At 44.8% G+C, this 18,036-nt stretch overlaps 1 protein-coding gene across 1 annotated transcript in view; it reads left to right on the plus strand.

Moving 5' to 3' along the window:
* Positions 1-543: 543 nt before the first annotated feature.
* The window catches only part of ABCA1 (ATP binding cassette subfamily A member 1), a 125,707-nt gene continuing 108,214 nt past the window's right edge, over positions 544-18,036 (plus strand). Inside the window, exon 1 of the mRNA XM_067553290.1 lies at positions 544-1,188. The gene's annotated coding sequence lies outside the window, so the exon portion shown is untranslated. The remainder of the gene's footprint in view (positions 1,189-18,036) is intronic.

An 18,036-nucleotide genomic window follows, 5' to 3' on the forward strand; every position in this document is an offset into this window, starting at 1 on the left:
CAGCGGCATAACAAATGATTAGTAACAAACTTCTGGCAGGAATGTTTGTACAAATAACCCTTCATCCTCAAACGTATAAAACATCCACATTGCCTGGCTTTAGAAAATAGCGGGGCAGTTGCCTGAGTTTGCCCAATTAATATTAAGATCCCAGGGCTATGAGTGGCTTATTTGCTCCTAAAGAAATATATTGGAAAGTTCACTTCCCTGATCGTCCATCCACCTCTGCTCACAATTTCTGTTTTACGCACGCAGGTATCCAGGGTAACTGCACCTTTGGCTGGGTGTTATCCCTACCCTCCTTCACGGAGGAAAGGGACTAGAGATGGGACTTTAAAGCGGAAGGGACCATTCCGATGACCATAATGGAGCCTAGCCAGAGAGACTCACCGGAAGCCTAGACTCTTTGGATGAGCTAAACCAGGGGCTCTCAACCTTGTGGGGCTCGGGACCCATTTGTAAATGTTTATGGCTTGTCTAGTGTGGAGGCCCTGGGGTGGTTTCGGTTGGATCCTGCCCGCCCCCGGGGGTTGGGTCCAGCCCAGCACTCACCCCCACAGTGGCAGCTCCTGGGCTAGCTGGGCTTGGCTCTGGGGGCGTTGCAACCTCTCGGTGATTGCAAACCCCGGCTCGGGTTTGGCCCCGGCCCCTCTCCCCTCTGCACCGGGATTTGGTGTGAGCGGGGCTGGGACCCGGGGAGGGCAGGGAGCGGGGGTTGGTGTTGCAGGGGCAGGGGCAGCCACGCCCCCCCCTTTGCAACCTCTGGCCGCCCAGGTTCGGGTCCCGAGCGGAGACACCTGGAACCCGCCCCGCCCCCCACCGCTGCAGCCCGGCTTCCGAACCCTGGGGGCCCGGGCGGCTCGCGCCAGCCGGCGCCCCGTGCCCGGGGGGACCCCCTCGCGCATCCCCCCTTTAAAGGGGCGGGCCGGCTCGCCACGTGCGGCGGGCTGAGTGACGGGCCGACATAAACAGCAGCAGCCGCCGGGCGCTGCGTGTGACCGAGAGTAACCCCGCCGCTCGGCTCTGTTCTGCGCTGCTCGGCGCTGCGCGGCGCTGCTGGGGCCGGCTATAAAAGCAGCCGCGGGGCTGGCTCCGCAAACAGTGGCGTGTGCGGCCAGGAGCGGGGCGGCCGTGGCGGGCAGGGCAGCGGGGCCGCTCCGCGGGGGGACAGAGACCCGTGGCACCCAGGTAGGGCTGGGAAGGCGCTTGGCGGGGCGGGGGGTCGCCTCTTTTGCACCCCCCCCAATCTCGCCTTTCTGCCCCCCGCGTGCAAAGGGGCTGCCCCGGCCGCTCCACGCCCCGGCAATGCCCTTTGCAACGCCCGGGCTCTGGGGCGCCGCCAGCCGTCGCCCCCCGGGGCTAGGCTCGCTGGTGGCCCGGGACCTGCTTTGCTCTTTTCTTCCCCCCGCTGCTGCTGCTGCTTTCTCCGGAGCCTGCAGCTGGAGCTGCTGAGGCGAGCCGCGAAGGGAGCCCGGAGCAGCTAGACTTGACCGAGAGTAACCCCGGCGGCAGGCAGGCAGGCAGGCGAGCTGCGGGGCCGTAGCACAATAACCAGCCCAGACACCCTCCTCCTGGCAAAGTTTATTGTATTTTGCACACACCCGCCGCGCTCCGGGACCCAGGCGTTCGCCTCCAGGAGCAAAACGGTTCTCGCCGGAGCGAATCCGGTTCCCAGGAGTGTTCTTTGCAAGGAGGAAGATGGAAGGGCTGCAGGGGGGAGGGGGGGCTGGAAAAATAGCCGCTGGTCAACTCCAGGCTGTTTGGTGAAGTTGGCTGTTTCCCGTTCCCTTTCCAGTGCGTTGGGAGCAGCGCCTGGGGGGATGTTTGTGCAGTGTAGACAGAAGTCCGCGGGAATAGGGGGGTGCTTTTTGTTTTTCTGCACAATGCGGTTCACTTCATTTGGGTGGTCTTGTAGGGTAGGTATTTCATGCTGCCTGCATTTATTGCTCCGTTGTGAGATGTGCAAGCCTAATGGGTCAGAATCCAGTGTAAACCCATCAAAGTCAGGGGAATTAGTCCAGATGCATATATTCAAAATCTGTCCCAGTACTTCTCTGAGTGACAGTAACTTTAATGGAGTGCTACATCCTTTGTTTTTACATGCTAGTTGATTACCCTAATTATACATTATAACCTATTCTAAACACTGATGTTTGATTTTGTTGAAATGTAAAATTTCAGACATTTAAAAAAATGTCAAAAGAAAACGAGATTCAAGTGGCAACTTAAAAAGTTGCTACTTTTTACCAAAAATTCCTTTTCGTTCTAGCACAGATAATGCAAATGTTCCTTTCCAAAATCTTGTATTTGTTTTCTATAGTCTTAGAAACATAAACAAAAATAAAAAAATTAAAGACACAAAAGGTAGTTTAAACAAAAACGTTTTGCATTTAGATTAATGGCAGGGAAACATTTAGAGTGGATTCTCAGCAGGGGTGAATCAGTATATGACAGTGTGCTTAAAGTGCTTTGCTGAACTGGGGCCATACATGGAAACCGCTTTCTTGGAAATCTGGCCCCACTAGTATTTTAAAATGCTAAAACAAAACAGAACAGCATCACTATTCAACAGTGGACCCGATGTACGAGTCACAGGAGAAAATACACGTGCTTTAACTTTCATGATGTTTTATTAATAACTGGTATGATAAAGGTCCTTGTGCAGTGCTTTATAACTGCAGAGGAAGCATTGTTACAGCACAACAAACCTCACTATGAGTTTGCTTTTGAATAGGGATTATGGTGATAGAAAGGGAAATTAAGTGCAAATTTGTCTTACTTAAGTGCCTATCTCTTACTGCACATTTTTGCATCTTTAAAGAAAGCTGAATGGAAGTATATATATGATGGTTCTTTTCCAGAACAGATGCATCATTGTGAGCTTCTATGGTGCCTTTGCAGACTGTAATGCTAAATATATAATATGGGGGACTCTTGTTGTATTACATTAATGATATGATTGATGTAACTGCACTTCCTGAGCTACTACAATTCATTGTCAATGGGAGCCTGAACATATGCAAAAATAATGCTGTGCTATCTGTGCCTTGTATTGCACCTGACTATTGACAGCCGGACTCTGATACCCTTACTCACACCAAGTAGCATCGGACTTCACTAGTAGTTCTACTTCAGCGGGGCTACATGTGAAATAAATTCCTATTCAACTGATTTGGAGTGGTGCTATGCATGGTTGAAATGGGTATCTAACCACTAGAACAGATTACCAACGGATGTCACTTGGAGTCTTCAAATTGAGATTGGATTCTTTTTAAAAAGAGATGTTTGGATTCAACCAGATATTGCTGGGTGAAATTCTCTGGTCTGTGGTATGCAGGAGGTCAAGTTAGATGATTGCATTGTGGTCCCTTTAGGCTTTAGGGCTTGTCTACACTTTTGGGGTTATACTGGCAAAACTTTGTTGCTCTGGGGTGTGGACCCCTCCCCAAGCGATATAAGTTTTGCTGGCATAACTGTGAGAATAGACAAGCCTTTATATTGATTCAGAGATTGTAAGTAAGATGGCCCCAAATAGCCACACTGGTTCTCATTTAAAAAAAAACTCCATTAAAAAAGAAAATTCAAATCTACTCTTCTCCATTATATATTGGTGTTCCATGTGTGACATAAGCATCCTGAAATGCAGTTGAAGCTCAAATTTTTGCATTTGCAAAAGTTGTGATGGCTTAATATACATATTAAAAGTTCCCAAGTATCGCTCAGTATTAAATAATGCAAACCAATATAACTGCACCATGACCTCTTCACAGATACTAATTGTGCCATCTATCCGATAGGTGTTTTTTTGGAAACCTGGTTGTTTATCTAAATACTTACTTACAGCAGAGACAATAGAGGCTGTGTAGGATTAAGTTCTAAACAGTAATGGCTCCCACAGCATTCAGCCAATGATTGGCCTAATTCTCACTTATATTAGCCCCTTAGGATAAATTTCAGCTCTGCCTTGTCTGTTTAAAAGTTGTCTCCACTCTCCAATATTTGCATGAGAATTAAATCTCAGCCTGCTTATTCCACCCTCCTCCCCCGAACAAAGAAATAAGCAAATCCTACATTAACAATGCCTTTTTTTTAAAAAAACAAACCAACGTCAGACTTAAGGACCAATCCTATAGTCTTCACTCCAGCAAAATTCCCATTGACTTCCTTGCAGCATGGTTCATGGAGTTTCTGTACTGTGGTTTTGTTCTGATTTACTGCAGTGTAACCTCACTGACTTCAGGAAGGCTACTCTGGAATTCCAGAGTGGAATCTGACCCCGAGTATAGTGTGCAGAGTTCAGCCATAAATTTAATCAAATGAGATGTATGTGATTTCTCTTAACTAAACAGTTAAGCTGTCTAGGATTTTTGATGGGACTTTTGTGTTGCACAGGGTGTGAATTTCTTCTGTCAATAGATTTGTTTTTTGTTATGGATAGGTTTTGTAAAGGGGAAAGGCTAGTTCTGCCTTTTTTAAGCATTTGTCACTGGATGAAGACATGTGATCTTTCCTCAAGGACTGTGGCAGAGAGGCAGAGTAGGATGGAAAACTGTTGATGCAGCTTTTCTGACAAAACAGCTTAACATCGTGGACAAATAAAGAACACTCAAACTTCATTCTTCTGAGCGGTAGGGTAAAAACTTGGTTAAGGATTAGAACAGGAATGAACACCAGAGTCTGTAGTGTAAACAGCATAAATATTCACGTTCAAGCTGACTTCTTATGCCCTTTAGTTATTTTCTGTGGGAGTGCTGTTTAGAAGAATGCTAGCTTAATCCAATAAAGGGACCATTTTGCATTATGTTAACTTCATTAGCGAACAGTTGGCATTAGGCAGGAAAAAAAGAAGAGCCGTTCCAAGACTACCACTCCGGACCAGACAGAGAGGTTCCAGAAGAATATATAAGCAAAGAAAGCCAGAGCCTCTGACCAGAGAGTTCAGAGAGCACTTCAAGAAAATCTGGTTTTCTCTTTTAAATGAGACCAGGCTAGCGGTGCTGTAGAAAAGACTTGGTGGTGACTAAAAGTTGTTACCCTCTGATGGTCACTTGGCCCATTTGAAATAACTTGCAGAGTATCACCCCCAACACCTATCACCGCGTTGAGTACTAATTAACAGTCTTGATAGTGGTCTTCGTAGAGGCCAAAATTCAATAGGTCATTGACACTCAGGGTAGTGAGGATGGTCTACCAGGTAGAACACTAGTCTATTGCTAGCCTATAGGAGACTTGAGTTCTATGCCTACTTCTGTCCGTGACCTACTGTGCCACCTCTGTCTCCTTTTTCTTCCCCACTTCGTTGGTCTTTAGGGCAGGCACTGTCTTACTGTGTGCATGTACAGTGCCTAGCACCAGTGGGGTCTCGGGGCTTTTGGCTGTCACCATAATACAAATAATAGTAAAGTTAAGAGCTGACACACTCTGATACAAATGAAAGCGCACTCTTTCTCAGCATTGGGGGAGCTGCACCTAGCTGTGCAGATCTCCTTCAGGACAGTGGTAGGATGGATTGATTTAAATCAAGGTGATTCAAATCATGATTTAAATCACCAAGAGAAAATCATTGATTTAAATCAAGTTTCCCCACTGATGCTACTTCAGATTTGCACCATTGTTTAAAAAAAGATGTGATCACCAAAACGTGTAAAATTAACGACATCTAGGAGGGTATACTCTGTCTAATTTTTTAGATAATACTTGTTCATTACCTGTGTCAAGCTGCAGATGCAGCAGCAGTACATGAGGAATGGTAACTAAATCACACACACTATAGCACTTATATTTATTAAGCTAAATCTAAACGTTACATGTTTCACATTTGCAATTGCAGCAGTCTCCTGAGTTGCGGGCTGACAGCTGTCTTTAAGCTTTATTAAAGTTTCAAATTTTTTTAACTCTTAATAGACAAGTCATCATAAACGTACACTGTCCTTAAAACTTCTACAACTAGCTCTTATCTTCCCCCATTCCCACTGTCATTTTTATTCATAGACTGAAACAGAAATACGAGTGTTCCTGCTTTTTCAACTCCCAGTCTGTCTTAGCTTTGAGTGAATAATACCAAACGATGAAAATATTCTTTCTGTGCCTGCAGAGGAAGCTACTGCTGTGAAATGTTGTTTTAGCAACTGAAGGAACTCTGTTTCAAGGTGCCTGGCTAATGATTTCCACCAATTCAAGGGAGTGACTTTGTTCAAAATATCATCAGTGAACGTGTACTGTTTAAATGGCTCCGCTCCAGCCCTGAAATTTATTATGACTGGCATAACTGAGGAGTGATTTTGAGATGCCTAACTTCTAACTTTTGGGCATCTATCTTTATATCTGGGGTTGAGAATGTTCGCAAGAAAATGAGGTGGAGTTAGTGCTTGATCCATTCGTTTCTTTATTGCCTGCAGTTTAACTTTCTGGTGAGGCATTTCTTTCTTCAGTGTCTCTTGAAGTGCCTTCCAAATTTTGATGACAACAATGTAGCAACAATTTCTCTGAAGTTTAAGGCTATGGATATGGGCTTCAGTATACTGAGCGTATCCTCTAGATCCCTCTTTAATCCAATGTTAGATACTTTGGATGAGATACTTCCATCTATTTTATCACGGTTTTCTTCACAAAGTTTTATGAGAATAGGCCAGTTCTTAATAAATTCTTCAAAACAATCAGCCACAGAATTCCATTGAACATTGTGAGGGAGAATTAGTTTGGATCCTCCTGCTCTCTGCAGCGGAGGTGAAGTAAAATGGTTGTTACGGAAGTATTTTGTGACTTCAACATTTTCTTTTCTTCCTGGAGAAGACGTACTTAAATCTTTGGCTAAAAGATGCATTAAATGGGCACTGCAGCCATTTGTTGTTAAGGGGCATCCTTCCATTTCTTCTTCTATGTATCATCTCATCTTTGCCACGTATGCAGCATTATCTGAGACAAAACTGCACATGTGACAGTTGAAATTTGTTTCAGTTCATTACAGCTTTCACTGCCGTGGGCATTTCCCAATGTATCTATGGTTTCTGAAAGATCTGCAACCCAATCTTTTGTTGTCACACAGGCACATATTACTGGATCATTGTGTACATTGCTCCACCCATCAAGGCTTAAACTGGCAAATTTCCCCTCAGTATTTCTTGCACACTGTTCGAGTTCCTTCTCATACACTGTATCTAGCAACCTTCTACCAATGTCTGCTCTACCAGGTGGAGTGTAGTCTGGTCATAAGGACTCAACCATGTCAGTGAAGGGTTTATTGTTAACAATGTGAAAAGCAGAATTTGTGGCATAAATGAACTGAGCAATCTTTTTATCTATGGTGTCTTGTTGGTATTTGCTGGTCCAGGGAAGGAATTTCTTCAAAATATTCCCAGATAGGGTCTCTCTTACACCCAGAAGCCATGACAGTTTTTCCGTGGCCAAAGTGTGGGGGAATATAAGAAACTGTGTGTACTGAATGTCTTCCCTTTTTCTTTCCAGTCCACTCTGCTGTTCCTTTCTACTCTGCCTCTGTCCTTTGTCTCTCTGTCTTAAGACAGTCTCTTAGCTAACTCCTGTCTCGCTTGGCCCAGCTCCACCACCACATAAGTACAGAACAAGAACAATCCTATCCAGCCTGTGTCTTCCTTTGCTCATGGGACTTCAATCTGTTCAGAAACTGAAAGCCCAGAACTTTCAAAACACAAGAGCTGGTAGTTATGCTGGAGAGACTAGAGCCGTTAAGTCATTTTTATGAAACTGTAAGTGTAGGTTTAGCATGTTTGTGATGAGATTTAATTGTAACTGTTTTTTGTTTTTTGTTTTTTTTTTTTTTTAATCCACCCTGGACAGCGGTCAGGGAGATCTTAGTGTCAGTGTCCTGCTGACTTTAAGGCACAAGTTTTCAGACACAACCTCTACCTGCACAAAGCTGCATTTGTGCTTTTTGTCCACCAGACTCACCGTGGATGCAAATATTAATTGACGTCTTGCCTGGGATTTGCCCAAGTTCTCCGCATTGGCCTAACTCTGCTCTCAGCGAAGTCGACAGTTTCACCACTGATTTTAATGGAAGCAGAGCAAGGCCAAAGTTAGGCCGCTTCTGAAACTCCCACCCATGCCTACCACTGCTTGTGGGTGCAATGACTCAGGCCCATCTCTTTGTGGGTGCACGAATGAAGGCCATTTTGTAGCTGGCTGAAAATCAAACCCTAAATAGGTAGCTCCAACAGGTCAAAGTGACCACGCTTTATTAAACTGAACTGACCTCGTCCTGTAATTACGTAACTCTCTGCTTTTTAACCTAAAAAAGTGTTTCAAAACTCTTTCTTTGCAAGAAAAACATTTCCCTTCCTATTGGCCAATTGCCTTTTTAATATTGTGTTTTTAAAGAAGCATTATTTGACCCATTAAACTGTCACGGCAATTCTTGCTGGCTAGGCATTTTTCCATTGACTTCAGTGGGGTCAGGATTTTACTTTTAATCCCTACAGGGCATGGACCTCACCTCCTCTTTTCTTGATTTGTCTTCTGATTCCCTCAGACTCTCTCTCTCCCGGAGGCCTCTGTTTCTCCTTTCATTTCCTGTCCTCTTTGTTCTTTGTTTTTCTCTTCCAGCGCCTCCATTCCAGGTTCATGTCTTCATTTCACTAGTGCTGCATTCTCCTGGAACCTCCTCCTCAGACACCTGCTAAGGTCTGGATTTACTGCGGTAACCAAATATTTACGAGGCAGATACTCAGCAGATATAGAGCGGGTTAACTCCTTTGACTTAAATGGAGCATTGCCAACTCAACCAGCTAAGGATATCTTGCCCTCAGTGTTTAAAATGGATGGATTCCAATTTACTTCTGCTAAAACAAACAGGCTCCGTCTTAACAATTTGGAGCTGCTTGACTCAGGTGTATTTTCATTTTTGAAGCCAGTGGCTCCCATTTGTTTTGTAATAAACTCATCTGGCACTTTTTACTTTTAGTCTGCACTGAATTTCCCTCCCTTTTTGAACCTTAGTCCTTCTGCATAGGCAGAGAAGTACATAGTTTAAAAAGAAAGCAATAGTGAAGCAGTGTTTTTAGTTCTGTGTATTTACATGTTGTGTGTGGAAAATAAAACGCCAAACTCCAAAAACTGAAGTATGTATCAGAAAAAGGGGGTTACACCATGTATTATATGTAAGAGGAATTTTATGTATTGTAAGTAAAACCAGCTGTCCTGAGCCAGCATTTAGTCTTAAAGTTTTAATGGAGAAAAGTCTGCTCTCTTCTGACTCTGAATCCTTCCTGCACCATGAGATGTTGCTTAGGGTATGAACAAGGCTCTATCATCCCTGTCTGTCCTGGGCTACTCTGAGCAGTTAAATCCCATACATTTTCTCTGTCTGGGTCCTATTTGATGGAGGGATTTTCTGTTGGCCTTTTTTGCATATTCCTCCAGCTGCCCAATGACACACCAGTCATGGCAGATGATCTGGCTTCATTCTTAACAAGCGTCCTGGGTAGTTCCATCTTTTCTGGAAAACCTTAGATAAGAAGGAGTTGTTGAACTCCGACAAATCGTGGCATTAGTTAGAAATTCATTCCATTTAATACCTTGTAATGTCCTGAGGCATTTGCTTTTGAAGGCCTCTGGATTTCCAGCATTCACATCCATGTGTTAAGGAAGAAATGACATTTGAGTTGAAAAGTCATAGTTTTGATCTTTAATTTAAACTTTTTTGATGGCTTTTTTGTTTAAGCTGGTGAATGCAGCTGCCATCTTAGTCAATTCATTGTTATATCCTTCTGGATATCCCCAGCGGTTTGCATGGTACTGACAAAATATGTGACCTGAGTTACCCCTTGTATTTCTTTGCCTTTTGATATAATGCCTGAGTTGGAAGTTGCTGGGATTCTCCTTAATTTTCTTTTTTCATAACTATTTATTAACACGGTCTCTTCCGTGATGCCATACTCCTTTTTGGTCTTATCTTTCATGGTGATAGAGCAGTCACTTAGAGCTCTATCCTCAGCAAAATCTAGATCTTCCAGTGTACTGTTGAACCGTATGATGCCTGTGTTGTATTCTCTCACCTATCTGGCATGGGTATTGATTTCGTTATGGGAAAAAGTGCAGACAAATACATGGTGGTTTGACACTAGTGTCTCGAACGGTTTGCTCAAGTTTGCAGCAGTTGACTTTAACTGTGCACGCTGCACCTTGATAGACGGCCTGGATGAAGTGGAATAGTACTCCAACAAAACCAGTTAACGTCAAGATGTGCCAGAGTGAACCAGTGTCAAATGCTGATCTATGAAGTTTATGGGGAGTGGCTTTTTGCCATTCTTAGGAGGAAAACCTGGTCAACACATGATCTTCTGGGTCCAAATCCAGCCTGCTCTTCCCCCTAGCTCTGTCTCAGCCATGTCCCTTCTTTCCTCTGCTGCAGAAGGTCACGTCTTCTGCAGTATCACTGAAAGGCAGGGGTTCGCCAACTCTTGTGTGGGACTCGCTTTGAAAACGTTTCAGACTGTGATGACCCCTCCCTCCCCCTCAGAGTGATGTAAGGTCACCCGTACGTCTGTGCTGCTGCTAGGTATGGCGCTGCTTTCAGAACACCCGGCCAGCAGCCACTGCTCTCTGCAGCTATGAAGGGCTCTGGCTGCCAGCCATGCACAGGGCTGACCGTCACAGCCACGGCACGTGCAGGGGCTGACAGCTCGTGCCCGCTTCATCCCCCATAACCTCGCGACCCCTGGAGTGGTCCCAACCTCCAGCTTTGAGAACCTCTGCTGAAAGGAATCGCCCATTGTTAGTCCGGGTTTTGACGATGGTGCCATTTTCCCATCGCTCTGGAGCCGTTTCTCTGTTTCACGCTGTGTTGATGAGTTCAGTGATTCTTCTCCATGGTCTCATCTGCTCAGTTACACCCATGCTAGTGGATGGACTTAAATTGAACTGTGTGGGTGTCCTGAAGAGCAGAGTTTATCCCCATCAGTGTAACTGACCACTCATTAATAGTGCCAGGGAATCCAAAAAACACCACTAAAGAATTCCCTCTTCACCAAAAACCAACGTGTGTTCCTGCAGTTGATGTATGATAGTTTATGGCATATTGGTCCCAGTGGGCAAAGCCTGAGCGGGGGGAAAAAAGACCATGATGTTTGAACTTCACTGGGTGAGCTGTGTCTAATACTGCAGTCTAAACCTGCACCGTCAATTAGAAGTCGATTTACCAGGATTGTGGGCTATACGTTGGCCCTTTCTTTCAGAACAGAGTGTTACTCTGAGATCGAGGCTTGACTGCATGAATTAAGTCCATGCGTCGCAATTCTGATCTCAGTCGGACGTGCACTACTATTTTCAGATTGTGCTACAAAGGGTAGCACACTCATTGACCGTAGAGAGACACCCCCCCCCCCCCCCAAGCTAATATGGACTCTAGATCTTTGGACGTTGACTGTGGCTAATTGAATATCTTATTTGCTTTGGTCTCTTGGACAGACATGAACCTCGCTTTTGCCTATGTTTATCTGGAATGGAGAATGAACTAGATTTTGACCTTTTAGTTTAGGATAGCTAAGGACTTTCAATGATAAGGAGCTTCAATATCTCAGCCAGTTATCCTCTTTCTAGTAGCTTTAGGAGTGTGTATGATAGGTTTAATGAATTTCATTTTGAGTGTAATTTTAAATTTACTATGGTCTGTTTTGTTTTTTTTGTGCCATCTAATATGTTATAGATGGGTGCATGCAACTCCTTTTTAGCTCAAACTCTCAATGTAAGCAAGTGCAACTTCAGTCCATTGGAGCTACACTTGCTTTCCCCAGTGGAGGGGAATATATCTATGGGTACCATGGATGTACCTGTATGTTGATAAAAGCTTGGCTGGTTTGCTGCTATCACATGGAGAATGTAGGATCAGGTCTTAAGCCAGTAGGAGTGGTGTGTGTGTGTGTGTGTGTGTGTGTGTGTGTGAACGAGCGTTTACTGCACTATATGCTGGGGGCAGAAGATGGCTTTCTGAATTCATTAGGCTATAGAAAGAGAGCCTGGTTCTCCATTGCATGCGCTGTGTGCGGTCATCCCCCTGGGGTAAAGTGGGCATAAAATTCTACCAATCTGATTGGTTAGCACTTTGCACTCCCTTTACCCTCCCACTGCACCCTTGTCAACACTGCATAAGGTGCAGGACAATGGAGAATCAGGCCCAGAATGTTGCACTGGCCACATGCCCTATGTGCTCTGCTTTTTTACCTCTCCTCTGATAGGTCTTTGCATAATGAACATTCCTATGCTTTTAGATGAGATTGAGTATGCCCTTAAAGTGCAGCTAAGATAATAACTATAAAAATGATATTCTGGAGTCCCGTATTTATTCTGTTGCAGTAATTTCCAGCACAGGCTTGCTCAATTTGTAAATAGAGTTGGATTTTTTTCCCCTTAATTGCCACTACTGTAAGTCGAATCTGATCTGAGATGTCCAGCTGCTTCCTTCCTGCATCTCACATCATCAGCATCAATAACTAAGACTCTAGCATGAGAACTTGCCTGACCATTTTCTTGATGCATGAGGCAGAACAGAACCTAGAGGTCCACCTCCGAGCTAGGCAACAGTGTGCAAGTTTGCATTAGCCTCCTTGTATTACGCCGTTCCTACCGACGTGTCCGACCTAGTCTCCTTGTGCACTCCCCATACCTCTAGCACTTGTCCATCTTTCTCCCAGGAACGTCCGTGTCTTGTACATGTAAGAGGTTTCGCACTGACCAAATCCCTGTACTCCGAATACCACCCTTGCCTCGTTCAAATCCTGTCTCATTATTCACTTCCACCACAAAGTCAATGCAACAATGCTCTTGGCTTTGCCATAAGTGCAGCCCAATCAGCACACCGCTGCGGCCCATGGGACATCCTCAGGGCTATACAGGTGGTGTGGATGCGTCCCACATAACACACAGAGAGCTGCGCATGCGGCCCACAGTGGTAAATATATTGAGGACCCCTGGCTTAGAGGCAGTAGCAAATGCATAAACAAACCTCTGTGTACTATCCAGCCACTAGAGGGAGACAGAGTCCCCGGTGTTAGCACAGGTTACGCTTACAAGAAACATTGATTTACATTTAAAAGATAAATCATCAAGAATTTTAGCCGAACCAAATGTGGAACCGTATGCTCTTATTTATGTAACCCTGTCCTTCCCCACTTCATCCACCGTTTCTTTGTTCTGTCCTTCATGCGCTGTGTCATGTCTAAATTCTACACTGTAAACTCTGCAGGGCAGTGGCTTTTTGTTTGTTCTGTGGCCTGTATTACAGGAAGTCAAACTAGATAATCACAGTGGTCCCTTCTGTCTTTATCATCTATGCACACAAATTAATAATGATAATTAATTGACTGAATAGTTTGGTTTGGTGTCCGTTTCTCCCTCTCCCCCTCCCCCCCCAAAAAAATCCTGCAATAGATGAGTTCTCTTCCACCAATTCTTTTTTGCATTTCTGGTACGCAGGTCTCTGTTGGAACAAACAAATCTTTTCTTTAGTGCGGTATTTACTAGGCATGGGTATCCTGAAGGGACCCTGTTTAAAGAGAGCTGGGCATCAAGCCAAGGGGTTTTATTTAGACCAGACACTGGATCACTAGCTGAACTGAGATTATTTAAGCCATTTCCTATAACTGTCCTTGTTTCATATTGTAAACTGTCTTGTATTTCCCCCATCCCCACACACCAGCTTCACAGTTACCATACATACTGCAGGTTAGAGCAAAGCTTTCTTTCCTTTTTTTAAGTAGTCTAACAGCCAGTTTTAAGATGCCTTCATTGTTTGATTTGCACAGCAATGAAGCTGCATACTCTTTGGACAGCAGGCAAACATCATTTTTGTCTTGATTAAAACATGAATGTGGTTTTTTAAGCATTAGAGAACAAGCCTTGCATCTGTTTAACACGTACACAGGGCCACACTGTCCGCTGGTATAAAATGATGTAAACCACCTGAGGTTCTTTCCCATAAATATCAACCGAGAGTAATTATTGTGTGATTAAATGCTCCCCTCTTGCCTTCTGAGTCGGCAGTTCTGGTTGTGTTGCAAGAAGGAGAGGCGCAAATGGAAACCAGCGTTTTAAGCTGGAGGGCAGGTCTTTCAGATGAAGTTTTGAGAGGGCACAGGAAGTGTGGTGATTGGTTTGGTTTGCTTATCAGGAAAACCTGAGTGAGATAGAAGCCAGTGTTTGGAAATTTTGAAAGAACTGCGTTCCAGTGACTGGAGCGTTCAGGTAATAGTTGTTCTGTGGGAAGTTGTAGGTTCAAAGCTCTGATTTACTGCTGATCCTGTTTATGCTGTTTAGGGCTGTTACAGTGCTTAGACCAGGAGACTGAGAATTAGGAATCTGATTGCTGATTGTATTCCCAGCTCTGCCTCTGGTTTACTGGGTGATCTTGGGTAAGTCACTTAACTTCTTAATGTCTCAGCTCCCCAATGTGTAAAAGGAAGCTAATGATGCTTAGCAATTCTTTTTGTAACTTGACTCAGATTAATTAGAGGAAAGACTTTATAAAAGCACAAAGTTATGTTTTTTGTGGTGGGTTTTTTATTGCCACCAAAGTACCATTGTTTGATTTGTCAGACCGGGGTCCCGTCTCTCCATCTCCACTGGTTGTCCATGTGGAAATTGAAAATTCGATGGCACGTCTCAAAGGGTATTGGAGAAACCCAATGCCCAATCCTTGCAAAGTTTGCAGCTTTAAAGTGGTGGTTGGTCATGAATTTCCAAGTCTTCGTGTGAGCCGTTGTTGAGCACATAATGAATACAGAGAGCTCTGAGTGGTAGTGCCTATTGTGTGTAAAGTGCATTGGAACACCTTTGCAATGGAATTCACCACTATTCTAGCATCTGGACAAATGCAGGTGTAACTTGTGAACACATGCCCTTACTTGCCCTTTGTCTCCTGTTGAATGGAACGAAGTCTAAAGCTGTCTGCCTTAAGTCTGTTGGTTCAATTAAACTTGACAAGTGTATTGTAATTTCTCCTTTTCTGGGAATAGCAGAACTACGAGGTTTTTTTTTTTTTTTTTTAATGTAAGCTTTTATCCAGATTTCTGTACCTTGCTATGATCACTTCTTGCAAGCTGTCCTCAGTCATGTCCTGTTAAAGGCAGTGATCACGTGTGTAATGTAGAAAAAGCTCTCTTTTGTAGCTGCTATATGCCATTGTGCAGGGAGAAGCTGGAATTTGAAGTCTGGTTTGATGAGCTTGCAGGCAGATGGCTAAGGCTGCAGACTGTGAGTTAGGAGAGCTGCATATAATTCCCAGGTCTGTGACAGGCTTCTTATGACCCTAGGAAAGTCACTTTGGGCCGGATTCCCGGAGGTATTTAGGTTCCTAACTCCTGCTGACTTCAATGGGAATTAAATGCCTAAACAACTTTGAAGATCTAGGCCTTAATCTGTGTCTCCGTTTTCTATCTGCAAAATGGGGATAATAGCACTTCATTTGAATGGTCTATTCAGTGTTAACTCTTTTTTGTGGCAGGGATGGTCTCTTACTATTTGTATGTACAGCCCCTAGCACTATGGGGCTCTGATCTCCGTTAAGAGCGCTACCATTACCACAATACTACCGGTGAGGGCTTTGTAGAGCTGATGATCGAATCCTCGAACAGTAGGGTTAGCAGGGACCGCAAGGGTCACCTAGCCTAACACCCTGCTAAGATGCAGGATTTGTTGTGGTTATTTACTATAGTTATAATACGCAGCCTGGAATTGCCGGAAGGCAATAAGATGTTTCATACATGGAAGCCGAGTTTAAGGCCAGAAAGCACTATTAGATCATCTAGTCCTGTGTCTGACAGGTCATTAAATCTCACCCAGTTACCCCTATGTGGAATCCAATAACTTGTTTTAGCTAAAGCATAACCTTCAGAAAACAGCAGAGATGGGAATCTATCACTTCCCTTGGTAGCGTGTTCCAGTGGTGACCCGCGGTCACGGTTTAAATTCGAATGGGAAATAAGGCACACATTTTTATCTGGCTTCAGCTTTCAGCCATTGATTCTTGTGCCTTTCTCTGCTAGACTAGAGAGTCCTCCAGCCCTCAGTATTTTCTCCCCAGGAGAAGGCACTTGTACACTGTAATCAAGTCATGTCAGTCGTCTTACGCTAAACAGGCAGAGCGCTTTGTCTCTCACTGTCAGGCCTTTTCTCCAGCTTTTGAATCGCTTTTCTGCGTCGTTTGCTTTGATCAGGTTTCAATTTTACAGCCTGATCCAAAGCCCATGGAGTCAACCATTGGTTTCAGTGGCTCTGTATCTGTCTCTCATTGCTCGTGCAACAGGCTGCCTGGGTAACTCAGAAGGCTCAATCTCCTCAGGGACAAAGACCGGCACCAACAGTGGCAGAACAAACCCTTGCTGTCTGGTCAGCGTGCTTCAAACATGCCCTGGTGGGACCATATCAGTCTCCATGGCCCCTCAGCCTCTGGAGAGCTGCCAGCTGTGGTGGTTGCTCTTGTGCTGTGGATTCTTGCCCACTCAGAACTGGACCGAGGCCACCGAAGTTATTTAACATGGGCCACTGAACTCTCATCAGCTGGTAACAGCTGCCAGTCCCTGCTGACCAGGGCTGGATTGAAATTGGTGATCTATAGGTTACTCTATAGCCCATTACCGGTATATGCAACCTCCCAGTCCCCTGGGGTTTGATTAGCTTGCAATGTCCCCTGTCGAAGTAGTGATTTATTTTCTGGGGGAAAGGTCTTTCCCTGTCATAGAGCAAACAGCTGCCTTGTTTGCAGAAAGATTCTTTTGAAGGCTGTTGGGTGTTTGCTGAGTACAGACATCAGGAACCGAAGCGGGGGAGGAAGAGAGGCAGGGATGGTTTCTCTGCCACTGCAGTTTTTTTCTGTTTAAATTCCAAATCTGTAAGATGTAGCCCTCTGTTCAGATTGGGTCTGGTTTTGGGGACTCCTGGCCACCTGGGTTGGAGGCATTTTGGAGCACTCTTATTCTGAGCAGCGGGGGGGGAACACTGTGCCAGTAATAAACGATGAATCAAAGCGCACCTTTTGCTGTCCATTCACCTGTGGCATTTATGGCAAAGATGGTCCATTGTGATAGTTCATCCCTAAAAAAATTTCTTCTGCACCACCAGATCGTCCCTCATGGCATGTGCAAACAGGGCCCTCTGCTTTGAAATCCCCTTTGTAGGGTTGGAGAGCCCCTCAAAAGACAGGTATAAGGGACAAACTGGGGAGAGGGCATGGATAACAGCAGAGAATCCATTGGAAAAAGAACAGCTGGCATCAGGCTGCATTTCCTTCTATACAGACCCCGCCCATCAATTCATGCAATAGAACTTCCCTCGGCAGAGTTAAGTCATAAAGGGAGCTCTGGCAGTGCAGTTGCATTGGACCTGTGCTAACTAAGAATTGGAGACAGCCATGGGGCCCCTGAGCCAGAGCAGAGGCATTCGGCAGATTTTGTAGGCTGCACTGGGACAGATCTGGCAGTTTCCTGCAATATCCTTGGGAGACTGAGCTTTATTAAGCTTAAAAAAGATGCAGGGTTTTGAATAACTGCATGTGAGGAATTTGCATTCACCTTCCCTTAGCCATTTCCCAGGCAAACAACACTTTTTGTTCCAAAAGTCCATTCTTATCCGGCACTTTAAGGGTGATTTCTGTATAAGGAAATAGAGCTTCAAGACCCACAACAGGATTCTCTCTGTGGTTACAAGTTCATAACTGTTTCCGATTAAGAACCAGAACCCCGGCTGGGCAGATCAGCCTAACACATACCAGAGCCTGAGGTTGGAGTTAGGATGATCTCAGATAAGCTTTTTAGCATGTGTGTAGGGTCTTTTATTGTTTTTAATGTGTTTTCTCTAACGCTTTCACCTTAAATAAATGTGCTTGCTTAAAAAGGGCTGTGTGTTAACTGTGGCTATTACACTGTTCATAGCATCCAGAGAGAAAGCAAAGTGCGACACTGGCCAGTTTAGGCAGTCTGTCTTGCTGCGAACATCACCACCGTGTAGGCAGGGAACTGGACAGCCTGGAAAATCCCTGGTCAGGAGGGGGAGAGACGTAGATCTCTACCC

The sequence above is a fragment of the Emydura macquarii genome, unplaced genomic scaffold, assembly GCF_026122565.2.
Source record: "Emydura macquarii macquarii isolate MOO-44397 ecotype Brisbane River unplaced genomic scaffold, CSIRO-AGI_Emac_v2 contig_1451, whole genome shotgun sequence".
Classification (NCBI taxonomy): Eukaryota; Metazoa; Chordata; order Testudines; family Chelidae; genus Emydura; species Emydura macquarii.